The sequence below is a fragment of the Canis aureus genome, chromosome 11 (genome assembly GCF_053574225.1).
Source record: "Canis aureus isolate CA01 chromosome 11, VMU_Caureus_v.1.0, whole genome shotgun sequence".
Lineage (NCBI taxonomy): Eukaryota > Metazoa > Chordata > Mammalia > Carnivora > Canidae > Canis > Canis aureus.
In genome coordinates, this window is record NC_135621.1 from 59258396 (window position 1) to 59271529 (window position 13134).

Here is a 13134-nt window from a genome sequence, read left to right on the forward strand (position 1 = left end):
TGCTTTAGGCTTTGAACAGTCAAGAGCTTTGTTTCCAAGTTGGATTTTTCTGGTAATACAATCCTCTTCAGGTCTCAGCTGGCTTTTCTCCAATTTTGTATGTGGAGATTTCATAACTAAGCACCAATAACAGAAATGTTAGCCTTTCCTCATTATTTCATTCTCTTAGCAACAGATCTCAGCTTTGCCCACCCTATAGGCTCTCACTTTATTGTCTTCCATGATGGTTAACCTGCCCCTAGGCTGCAGCCCAGTAAGGGCTGTTCTGCCACAGGCATGATTTCTAATTATACTTGGCAGGGAAGAGCACAGTTGTATAAGAGAAAGGGGCAAGGGAAACAAGGTTCACTAATTTTTACCGAGTTATCTGGTGTTTCCTGCCTCACTCCTTTGTATCAATTTTAGACTGAGACACAGGATTCAACTTTTTCAAATCAGCAAGAAAAATTATTATTTGACCCTCAGTGGTCCTGGAATGCAAGCTAGAAGCAGAAGGGGCCTTTGTACTTTCAGAAAGGTGAGATTGGATTCAAGCTTGTCCCTTCTTCTTAGCTCAGCGGGGTTCTTCCTAGCTCCTCCACGTTTGCATCACCCTGGCTTGTCAGTACATCCAGAGAAATAGGGTACCATGTTTGATTGGGCCTGGGTCATGTGCCCACCTCCAATTGCACAGGGCTTCCTGGAGAAAGGGAAGAGGAGTAGGAATCCATGCTGAGGTCAAATATGAGCTACCGTTTTACCTTTATTTTTAAAGAAATTTAGCACTTCATGTAAAAATTAGCAAATTTAAAACTGAAAATGTATGAGTAGAAAAGATTCTTAGGATCACACCCTCATGCTTAAAAATTGCAAGGTGATCTCAAACAGAATGAGAAAGAGCCAGAACCAGGGAACAAGGAAAATAACAGAAGACTTTGTCACCCCATTTCACAACATCAGAAATGCAAGAGCTGATTCTGTAAATATTCAGCGACTTCCTTAGCTTTCAACAACCAACAGCTTTCACATGTTTGACAGGTACAGTCTAAATTTCTTTTTTTTTTTTAAGATTTTATTTATTTGAGAGAGAGAGAGAACATGTGAATGAGAGAAAGAGCACACAAGCACAAACAGAGGGAGGGGCAGAGGGAGAGGGAGAAGCAGCCTCCCCACTGGGCAGGGAGCCTGACATCGGGCTTGATCCCAGGACCCTGAGATCACGACCTGACCCAGATAGATGCTTAACTGACTGAGCCACCCAGGCGCCCCACAGTCTAAATTTCAAAAGTACTTTTAAAAGGTGCATCAGTTAGTGCTCCATCCATCAGTCTCATCTACATAGGAGGGTTTGTTTTTAGAAAATATTCTGTTACTAAAATCTTGCTTCTAGGTTTATCTTAGCATTTAGTGGCTACCTATATTGATAACCTAAAGGATTTCTTCTCCAGTCAAGAGCTTTCTGTTAGCTTTGAACATCCTCACTCAGAAGCTCTTTCAGTTCCAGCCCTTTTGGTTTTGTGTCTTGGTTCTCTGTCTTGTTTTTCCCCATAATCTCTAATCCAATCTGGATCCCTGGACTTGTGGGTCTGCTCCTCCAATGCATGGAGATAGACTGGAGAATAAACTTTCAACAATCTGCTGAATTCTTTTTTGAGTTAAAAGAATTCTCTTTTTTATTTCAGATCAATTTTAGATTTACAGAAAAGTCACAAAGATATCATAGAGAGTCCCTGTAGGTCTTTCATCCAATGTCACATAATGTTGGCATCTTACCTAGCCAGGGTGCGTTTGTCAGAACTAGGAAATTAACCCGAGTACAGTACTATTAAATAAACTCCAGGCCGTACATGGATTTCACCAGTTTTCTACTAATGTTCCTTTTTATTCCAGGATCCAATCCAGAATAGCACATTGCATTTAATCTGCTAAGTTTTAAAACAAGCTATTTTTCAAGTCATTTCTAGTTAAGCTATGACAATTATGAGGAACGTGGCATTTTAATATTTAAGATAAAATATTCATCAGCAAAAACAACACAAGTTGTCAAGATGCCACTTGTTCTGTGATTATGAGCTCTTCTGGGGAAGAGTCTCTATTATTTGTTTGGCATATTTTAGCTATATATAGTTTCATACATTCACTTCAGGATGTAGTTTTCACAGCAATAAGAGTTGAGAAAAGTATAAGAAAACTAAAACATTCTAACTTAGTAGAAAACACTTTCATTATTCCTAATGGCATTAGTAGAGTTGGGATTTTATTCCAGTGACATGCTATAAAGGTAGTGGGAATATAATTCCTGAATACATTACAGATCAGATCCAATCATCATAGTCTAAGCCACAGAAACCACAAAAGACCACAGAAATAAATTTTTGTCCAACCAGCTTCTCTGGGGGAAGAGTACTTGTCAACAAAATCCAAAAGTTCTCTCCAGGAAAAGAAAGTTCTCTCCAGGAGAAAGATGTGGAATAATTTGGAGGAATGTTAAAGTGACTATGCAATTTTACACAAAGATCTTTTCAGATCTATAGAAGCTATCTTGAAAAAAGTACTTTTTAAAAATTTGCATGTGTCTTTCATTTTAAGAGAACAATTCTGTAAATATTATAACAAAAGAGTTGTGAAGAATTCAACTTGAAGTCAATTTGAGAACTTTTCTAACCCAACAGAAATATAGAATTTTGCTAAGTATATATTCCATCAAGTACCTGCCACAATCAGTAGTTATTTTCAGGTGTTGCGATCAATCACAGCAATCACATGAGAAATTCCTGTGGAATCTCTCTCTTTCTTCATCCCAGAAAAAAAGATTTAAGACTCATTTAAATTATTTTGTAAAACCCAAAGAAAGCAAAGACAAGTGAGAAAAGCAATGGGTAACAACAAAATATTTTGCCAAACATTAGCTTGTAAGTAAAGAAGGCAAATGAAGGTATTATGTATTCAGGTTTTCATTTAGCAATTTGTTTTCTGGAGGAATAGGGAATATATTAATTTGTCTAACTAATTTATAAAAGAAAGAAAAACTGAATATTTACATAGCACCTTACTGCTTCTTACTCATTTCTCATTATAATACATTGAATGGTTAATGGGCAACGTATAATTTAGGCACAGTTGCCATGGGTGCTGGCACAAAGTATATAATGCCTAATTGTCCTCTGAAGCCACTTCAAATGAAACCTCCTCTGTGAAATCTTCTGATTGCTTCCAGCCCCCATTAAAGAATTTGCCGTGTTTCTTCTGTACTTCTAAGATATGTAACCAATTTTACATACTTCTATGATAGCACTTTCCACATTGTCACCTCTTTCAGGAATAGCATCTTATCCAATATTTTATCTACATTGGTAAGTGGCAGTGTTACAGACTGCGTTGTTTCTTTCCCTCTGCCTCCAATTCATTTGCTGAAGCCCTATCCCCAGTAACTCAGAATGTGATTGTATTTGGAGATGGGGTCTTTAAAAGTAGTTGAAGTGAGGTCTTTGGGGTGGGGCCAAATCCAATCTGTTGTTATAAGAAATTTGTACCTGCAGAGAGACATAGGGCTGAGCATACACAGAGGAAAGACCACACAAGGACATAGCAAGAAGGCTGTCATTTGCAAGGCAAGGAGAGAGGGCCCAGAGGAAACCATAACTGCTGACATCTTGATCTTGGACTTCCAGCCTCCTGAAATGAGAGAAAATTAATTTCAGTTTAAACAATCCAGTCTGTGTGTATTGCTAGCCCTAGCAAACTAGTACAGATTGTCACAGGTGAATGACATATAGTAAGTGTTTTAAAAATGGTAGTTAGTATGTGTAATCAGAAGTTATTATATGTATATATACTTCTTGTATATAGATTATTCATGCATATGTTTAGCAAGCTTTAGGGATTTATATGTCTCTGCATTCATATCTCCTTTAGGGTTGCCTTTAGGTTCTATGGCTAAATGCTTATGGCATTAAGCAAACAGTGAATTGTTTTTCTAAAGCTCTGTTCAAGAAGTTTGGAAAGTATTCTTAGTCACTACAAAGACTTCTATCATGGGTAAAATTCATTCCCTAAGGTTAATAATTTTGTTCTATGAATCAATTGTACAAACATTTTATTCAAACAAAGGACATAGAAGTTTTTCAAGATTCAAATTAATTTGGGAGATAAGCAGCTCTGGACTTAATTTTTTCAATAATATTTTTCATAGATTTTTATTTTTTCAAAATTATTTTTCATAAGACAAATGGTGAGGAAATAAAGTAAGAGTTGATAATTTTTGATAAAAACCACAAGAATAAAAATCCTTAGAAAAAACTGTGTCATAAAATTTCAGGCTTTATCTGTATGATTTGTGGATGGAAGGAAAAGTAAATGCAATTCTCAGCACTGTAAGAGCTTCCACTCACTTGTCTTGAGGGCCTTGAATGATCTGGCTCCAGGCTACCTGTTCTCATTTCACTTTCCACCTTGTTCCCCTCTCTCTCTGTTCTTCAGCCTCAGAAGCTTCCCTATGGATCCTGAAACATGCTGAACTAATTCCACTTGCCTGGAGGACTGCTTTTTCTGAGAGTCATATGACTCACCCTTTCCCCTTTATTCTACACTCTACTTCAATGTCAATGATCAGGGAGGTCTGCCCTAATCATCTGGTTAAAGAGCATTCCCTGTCATTCTGTCTCCTTACCTCCCCCGCTCCCCAGCATCTATTAATATCACAGCATTATGTCTTTGTTTACCTGCTTATTGTCTCTCTCCCCCCTACCAGATTTTCAGCTCATGAGAACGGGGGCTTTGTCAAGAAATATTGGTTGGATAGAAATATGTAGCATCAAACATTACAGTCTGAGATATCAGCTTTCAATATTCTTTAATGATATAGTGAATATTACAATGAAGTAGCCAAACAGTGCTAAAGAGATGTTATTGATTAAGTACATCAGATTATCCCAGAAATCTCTGTATCTGTTATTCTGTACTATGTAGATGACCCCTTTGAAAATGTCTGTTCTGCTGAGAATTTTTGTTCAGTATCTTGGAACTGCCCCTGGTCCTCAGAAATGGATCCTTCATACCTATACAGAGGAATGCTGTCCAGGAGAAACATAATGTGCACCACATATGTAGCTTAAAATCCTCCAGTAGTAATATTTTTTTAAAGTAGAAAGAATAGTTGATAATTTTAGTATTTTATTTAACCCAAGATATCCAAAGTATTATAATTTCAACATGTAATAAAAATAAATACAATCATTAATGGGTTATTTTAAATTCTTTCTTATTTTAACTTTAATTATTTTGCCAGTGTCTCAAAATCTGATGAGTATTTTCCACTGGCAGCACACCTCAATTCAGATGGTAAGTTTTAACAATTAAAGTGAGATGTAGTTCTACCCAAATAACGAAGATGTAGGTAATGGGAATATATTTTACATTGCTTCAGTTTCAAAATTTAAACCAATAACAAATAAAATGAAAAATTCATTTCCTCAGTGCACTAGCCACATTTCAAGTGTTCCATAGCCACATGTGGCTCGTGGCTTCTGCATTAGTGCACATACAGAGCATGCAACCCCCTCTCCTGGCCATCCTGGATTGGAGCAGCAGCAGCCTTCTGATCACAGCTCAGCCAATCAGATTCTCCCACCCAGGAATTTGAATTTTGAACGAGGATACAGAGATCAGAGACGTTTGGCTCTGAGTCATGTTAATGGCAGATTTCCAAAGAGGAGGTTTGTGAGCAGCTGTTGTCAGGGTCCCCAGAGCTTCCTTGTCTTCTGCCTTTCCAGAGGCCTGTTTGGTAGTTCAGTTCTTCTTGGATTCCATGAGAGAGCCTAATAGATTTTCAATAAGTTTTTATTTTCTCTTGAGCCAGCTCTAGCTGGTTTCTGTTGCTTGTAATGACATTAATAAAAAAAAAAAATTTAAATGAACAAAAACCCTTCACAAATTTCTTTAAAAGGAAATACATAAGAGAACGTAATTACACAAAAGGGTATACATTTATGCAAAAGTGCTTTTAATACCTTAGAAAAATCATAATTGTCCAGAGTGTCATCAACTCCCAACAGAATGGAGCAGGGTGTAGATAATTCAAAACAGTAAATTGTTACAAAAAGAGCATCTATTTGATTTTGGAATGCATTTGTGTGAATTGGGGGTGGGGATGAGGGCAGAGCAGAAATAAGATACAGCTTCCTAATTGTTTTACAGAGAATTTAATCAGCATGAATTCTCCAAGAATGACGTTGATCACACAGCAGGTGCTTGATAAATGCATGTTGATTAATTGACTTAGAATACACCAGCTGTCGATGAAAGAATGTGATCCACAATCAAACCATTTGACAGAAGAAAGCCAGGATGGCTTTTAAAATTAGTAACAACATGGAATTCTATATGCAAATAATCCCTTCTTTGGTTCCCTTCCTTGATGAGAACAAGATAATCATACTCTGCTTTGGGAGGAAGGTGTTTAGTGTTTAAGGCTGTAAAGCTAGGTGAACACATTCTCTAGTTATTTGTTCCCAGTTTCCATTAAGAACTTGGAAGGCTTTTTGGTTGCATATATCAAGGCTGTGTGTGGGTGTGTGTGGATGGGGCTTGGAGGCTGGGGGAAAGAAATGCAATAATAAATCATCCCTCCTGATCATGGGGAGCTTTGATTTTATCTCTTCTTAGCATCAGATAATCAATATTTAAATTTCACAGCATAGAAAAATAAAGTAAAAAAGAGTTTCAGAATAACAGGTTTAAGTGGGTGGAGGTGAATCTAATTAATCTAGCATAGAACTACCAGACTAGTTATACTCTAGTATGACTACCAGTTTACAGAAAGTATCAGAAATAAGAATACACACAGGACACAATCAGTCAAATCCAAAATATGGAATATTCTACAGAACAAATGACCTGGCTTTTTAAACAAATAAATACTCTATAATTATGTTGTAAATGTCAAAACTACTGGAGGATAGTACCATCTCTGGTAGAACATTGTTTTACGATGAGTTCCCTACATAGCAGATTCCCACGTGGAAAGCTGCATGCAGTTTATTGGAGAGAGACCTCTGAGGAAGTGAGGAAGGTAAAACTAGATAGTGGAGAAACTGAGCCAGTGATGTTTCAGCTGAAGCCACAGGCAATCTATGGGGAGTTCTGGACCAAGGATGACTCTTCAGAGTTGTCCCAAATTGAGGCCAGGTTTGGCCAGGTTTTATATTTCTGCCTCAGCCAGTCACCGATGGGCTGCCTCGTAGGAGGGGCTAGAACTTTAGGAGACGCAGTTCTTTGCAGCCAAGAGGTGTTCCTAGTGAAAGATGTGGTTGTGAGCTAATAATGGCGGTTGACATTCCCAGCAGCTGGGGAATAGGAATTTTGGCTCACTCTCCCTATACCTTAACGGTATAGGTATTTTGGCTGACTCTCCCTATACCATGAGAAGGCCTCTTCATGGAGCACAATAGTATTCACTACAATAATGTGAAGTGGGACACTGGCTGGAAAAGATGTGGAGTCAATAGATGATATTTTTCCAGAAATGGAAGATACTACAGTATGTCAGATACTAATGGAAGTGATTCAGTAGGGAGGAAACATCAATGATGCAGGAGAGGGAAAGAACAATCACCAGATCAAGAACCTGGAGTATGTGGAATGTACTGAACAACCACAGGTAGGGACCTAAGAAAGGAGAACCAATGTTATATTTATTGTTACAGGAGACAAGGCAGAAAATATAGGCATGGATGCTGGCAGGCCAGTAGCTGTGGTGGTAGCTGTACAAGTTCTCTTCTCCGTGAGGCAGGAAGCAAAATCATCAACCGAGGGCTCAGGAGATGCTGGAGGTTGAAGAGAGAGGAAAGAAATGAAACAGTCCTCTAGGAAAGGTGGAGAGAAATGGGCTGGAGAAGGTACTGGGACTTTACTAAGGGCCCGTTTGAAGTTGAGGCCATGAATTTACAGTGAGTATCTTCTGTGTGGTGGGTTTTCTCTAGTCACATCTAGCTGATGTGTGGGGCCTGGGAAGAGGGTTGGCTTTCACTGGGGTAGGGGTCTGGCCATGAAGTACAGCGAAGGGAGAGAGGAGTAAGAGAGTATGCAAACGAGTAATGATAATGAAGCATGGAATATAAACTGAGGAAGTACAGAAGACAGAGATGAAAAGATGCTAATGACCTGTAGGTTTCAGGAGTAGAAGAATTGTGGGACTCAAGGTATAGGGAGAGTGAGCTGGGAAAATAAGAAATGGTAGTACATATAAAGCAAAAATATAAAGTAAAAAAATTAGGGATTTGGGAAAATAGGCAGTCTTATGCACTGATAGTGGGAATATAGATCTGTATCCTTTCTCCTGGTGGTAGTAGTGTTGGAGAGGGGAGAACATTGCATTTTTATCTATCAAAATGTTAAATGCCTTTGACCCAGCAATTTTTCTTCCTGGAATTAATCTAAACAATTATAGTTGCACGTTTGCATAAAGATATAAGGGTGTCCTTTGCAGCATTGTTTGTAAAAGCAAAATACTGGAAACAACCTAAATATCCATCAATAGGGGGCTTAATAAATAAGTTTATGATACAATTTTAAAGGCTGGTATGCTATGCAGTCATTACAAAAGAATGATTTTAAAAATTATTATTTTAAAACCTTACTGTGGGGATGCCTGAGTAGCTCAGTTGGTTAAGTGTCTGCCATCAGCTCAGGTTATGATCTCAGAGTCCTAAAATTGAAGACACATCATGCTCACTGCTTAGTGGTGAGTCTGCTCCTTCTTCTCGCTCTGCCCCTGCCCTCAATTCATGCTCTCTCAAATGAGTAAATAAAATCTTTATAAATAAATAAAGAAATCCTCAATGTAATGGATTCAAGTGAAGGTCATCAGGGGATACTAAAACCACCAAGTCAGAGGTTATTAGGGAACAGGATATTTACATGGTCTCGAAGAATCACCCCATAGACTATTTATTGATTACAAAGGGGAAGGATACCTTAGCACTGGAGAAATACTAGCGGATACCATCTGAAGAAGATGATCATTAGCATTATCACCAATGAGATGAACTGGCATTATATGTCTTTTGATGTGATGCAATGGGAAGTGAACACTTCTACTATGATATTCTTATAAAAAATGTTTAATCTTAAGAATCTAATCATGTTGAAGGACTTAGCTCAATTCAGAATGTAGGGTATTCTACAAAGCAATTGCATGGACTCTGCAAAAAATGTCCTGAAAGGCCTCCCCACCCTTGCCTCCAAAAAAAGCAAGGAACAACAAAGTAAACTAAAGAGATATTTCTGATATATATAATGAAAGAGCTTTGATTGAATTCTGGATAGAAAAAAGCCAAAAAAAAAAAAAAAAGCTATTTTAGAGGATAACTGGGGAAATTTGGATATGGGTCATGTCGCAGTATGTTAATATTAAATTCCTTGGGTCTGATATGGGATTGTGGTTTTGTAAGAAAATGTCCTTGTTGTAGGAGAAACACGCAAGTGGTGAATTGTCATGCTGTCTGCAATGTGCTTCCAAATGACTCAGCAAAAACAAAAGAGAAAGCAAATGTGGCAAAATTTTTTAACCATTTATGAATCTAAATAAAAGATGTACAGACATTCATTGTACTAATTTTTTCAACTTTTTTCTGTAGGTTTGACATTTTTGAAAATAAACTTTTGGAGAAAAGAGGGTAATATAGAGCTCTAAGTACCGATTGTTATGTTATTATCGTTGGAACCAAGATTTTCAGCCTAAGTGAAAAGAGATGGAAATATAAAATCAAACCAGCCAAGTAAAACTCCAATCTTAAATTTGAACAGTCTTTTTTACATGACCTCTAACGGCCCCTGTGGAGAGGAAAATGAAATCTTAGTGTCTAATATTTCTATTAACAATATTTATGTAGTTACAATATTTACATTGTTATGTTATTATTAGTAGTAGTTTTCAATTTTTAGAAGCAGCCTATGAACCAAACAGGGAAAACTTAAATACGGTTACTAGAGACAATATAAATGCCAACTTTTATAGGGGAATTAATCTTCTCATCTCATGTAATGATTTACCAATAAATCAAGACATGGCAATAAAAGCCCCTTATTTAGAACTAGGGAAGTAGCCTCCAAGAAGCCTTGAAACAGAAACAATTAAAAGTGATTCCTTTTGGGAAACTGAATTAGGGGTGGGAGAGGATGGGGCAGTAGACAATTGTTTCCATTATAAGCCCTATCATATTACTGCTTTTCCCCCTGTGTCTGTGATTATTGAGATAAAATGTTTTAAAATAAGAAAATTTTAAGAAAGCAAGGGGAATGGCCTACAATTCGTAGCGCCTGTACAAGCCTAATAAAAACCTGATGTTTAAATTTTATCAGTTTCACAGATTTCAGGGTGGAGTTGGTTATTAGGGGATATATAAGCATCCACAGCAGAAGAGCCTCCAGTAGAGGAGGAGGGGAATGGGGGTGGGAGAGAAGGGAAAGGCAAGGCAGAGAGAGAGGAAAGGGGAGGGGAGGAGAGGGGGGGGCAGAGAGGGAGAGAGAAGCTTTATTGAAATATAAGATTTGGCTGTCAGAGTAATTTTTAGTATTAATCATACTATTCTCTATACAGTGGTGTCCCAGCAACTAGAAACTTGAGCCAAAGCTCTGGGGAAAGATGGCTATTAATTTAGAAAAGAGTGAAATCCCTGGAGCCTCTGAAGGTGTGAGTTGTGCAAAGCAGCTCTGCTCTGTAGACATCTGGAGGTGGCAGGGAACACTGCTCTCTTCTCAGCAGGCTACAAAGGCTGCACAGGTACCAAGAAGGATCCTCCTGGGCACCCCTGGACTCCTTGCAGGAGCACATGCAGTGCCTGGTGGATTTTAAGAGAGAGATGAGGTTTTACATTGCTGTGAGTGTAGGCTAAGCTAGAAAAACACTGTTTTCCTAATGTTATTACAAGCCATGGTAGCCACAGCCATGTGTGGCCTATAAAAACATGATCAGCACAACTGATTTTATAGCAAAAAGCATTAAGGGAGACAAAGAGCATTATAGCGTGATTAAAGATACATTAAAAAGGGAAGCATAAATGCTATAATGGTAAGCCTCAGATATAATCCAACAATAAAATAGAGTTTTGAATTGACAGAGATACAAGGATAAACCCTTCTCGTTGCAGCATTCTAGGAGAGAACATAGGGGTAGATTATACTATTGTTCCTCCATATCCCCTATGAAATGGCTTATGTTCATGCTGAATAGCCGTCAAGTTTAGCCTTTTGACTTGCTTTGTCCATGGAATACATGTGGAAGTGACATATACCCCCCGACCTGAGCAGAAGCTTTAAGAAACATTCTACTACGCTTGCTTAGTCATGAGCCAGTGTGTCTCATATAGAGGCTGCTTCTTCAGTCTACATCCTGGAATGAAGATCCCAGAACAGAGCTGTAGTCAACATGTGCAGTGATTGAATAAACCTTTGTCGTCGTAAGCCACCGGGAGTTGGGTGGTTGCTTGTTCATAGCCTAGTTTTCACTAGGCTAACGAATATATCACAATCTTCAAACCCTTTTGCTACCAACACCTAGAAAAGCTAGTTGAATTATAACAAATATAATTTTAAATGCATGTGTAAACTCCTCCAGGACCTCTAAATTAAGGGATACTGATGCAAACTATAAGTGTTTGAAATAATGCTGCAGCTATAAATAGCCATAAGGGAAAAAAAAAGGAGAGAAATGCAACAAATTAACCTAAAAAAATCTAGAAAAGGAAGTGGGTAATATCATAAAAGCAAGAAAACGGGACATATTAAAATTAAAAGCAGAAATGAACAAACAGTAATAGAAAAGCAGAACACTAAATATATGTTTCTAGAATGTATCCCCTCCCTGTTGTGGTCCTTCTCTCTTTATTAGGCTTAATAATAAACTATCACGTTTGATGTTCACCTTGAGAAAACTAATATGTTTTTGGTACATTAATAAATGACATTTAATAAATTAAGTTCACATTTAGGAATGATTTAAATTCTAAACAAATGTTTATGCTTACTTTCAAATAAAACAGAATACATTCTCCAGCAGAAAATCTACATCTTGAACATAGAGTTATCATGATCTAGGTCAGTGTTTGTCAGTTGAGGGTTGCAACCTAATGAATCATGAAATCAGTTGAGTGGGTTGCAATTTACATTAGAAAGCCGTAGAGAATAGAGGCATGTGGGTGGCTCAGTTGGTAAGTATCCCACTTTTGATTTCAGCTCAGGGCCTCAGGGCCTGATCTCAGAGTCCTGAGATGGAGCCTCGCCTTGCACTCTGAGCTGAGCATGGAGCCTACTTAACATTCTCTCCCAGGGCACCAGGGTGGCTCAGTTGTTCAGAAGCTGCCTTTCACTCAGGTCATGATCTCAGGGTCCTGGGATCAAGTCCCACATCAGGCTCCCCAGAGGGAGCCTGCTTCTCCCTCTGCTTATGTCTCTGCCTCTCTCTCTGTGTCTCTCATGAATAAATAAATAAAATCTTTAAAAAAAAAAAAAAAAGGAATATCCCCCTCCCCCTTCCCTTGCCTCTCCAGGATACTCTCTCTCTCTCTCTCTCTCAAAAAAAAAAAAAAAAAAAAAAAAAAAAAAAAAAAAGAAAGAAAGAAAGAAAAAGAGGAAGAGAATAGAACTGAAAATACCATGTGCAATGCATGTAGTAAAGATATGCGCTGTTTCATGAAACATTGGTTTGAGTAATATGTGTGTGGGGGAGTTGTGTATGTACTAGGTTGACATCAAAATGTATATCTTACTGTAGGTAGTGGGTTAGGGTCAAAAAAGTTTGAAAGTCAACTGATATAGGTCCCTGTATTAAAAGTTATGGTCAAAATATTTCACAACTGAATAAGCTTGGTTGGGCATAGCCCAGTCAGAACTAAAAGCTGGATGTGGTGTCAGAACAGGCCTCCAGGGAACTCCGCTATGCCAGAGTTGTCACCTTTTGTTCCTGGATTGAGAGTCCCAAGGGAAGAGCAGGAAGGTCAAGGCAGAAAGTGGGTTTAGAGCAGTGGCTTTATGCATAATAGGTTTTCTATTGCTGCAATAAAAAAATTGCCACAAATCTAGCGGCTTCAAACAACACAAATTTGTTATCTTATAGTTTTGTAGGTCAGCAATCAGGTTAATGTCTCACTGACCTGAAAT

At 38.0% G+C, this 13134-nt stretch overlaps 1 long non-coding RNA gene across 2 annotated transcripts in view; it reads right to left on the minus strand.

Moving 5' to 3' along the window:
• The window catches only part of LOC144324172 (uncharacterized), a 32927-nt gene that overhangs the window by 1098 nt on the left and 18695 nt on the right, over positions 1-13134 (minus strand). The window contains exons 3-4 of one of the 2 annotated variants that reach the window (XR_013389581.1): positions 3513-3654; positions 1623-2772 (exon numbers count right to left, since the gene is read on the minus strand). This is a non-coding gene — a long non-coding RNA (uncharacterized LOC144324172). Of the gene's footprint in view, positions 1-1622; positions 3655-13134 lie in introns of those variants that run through there. The other variant, XR_013389580.1, reaches the window with a different exon arrangement.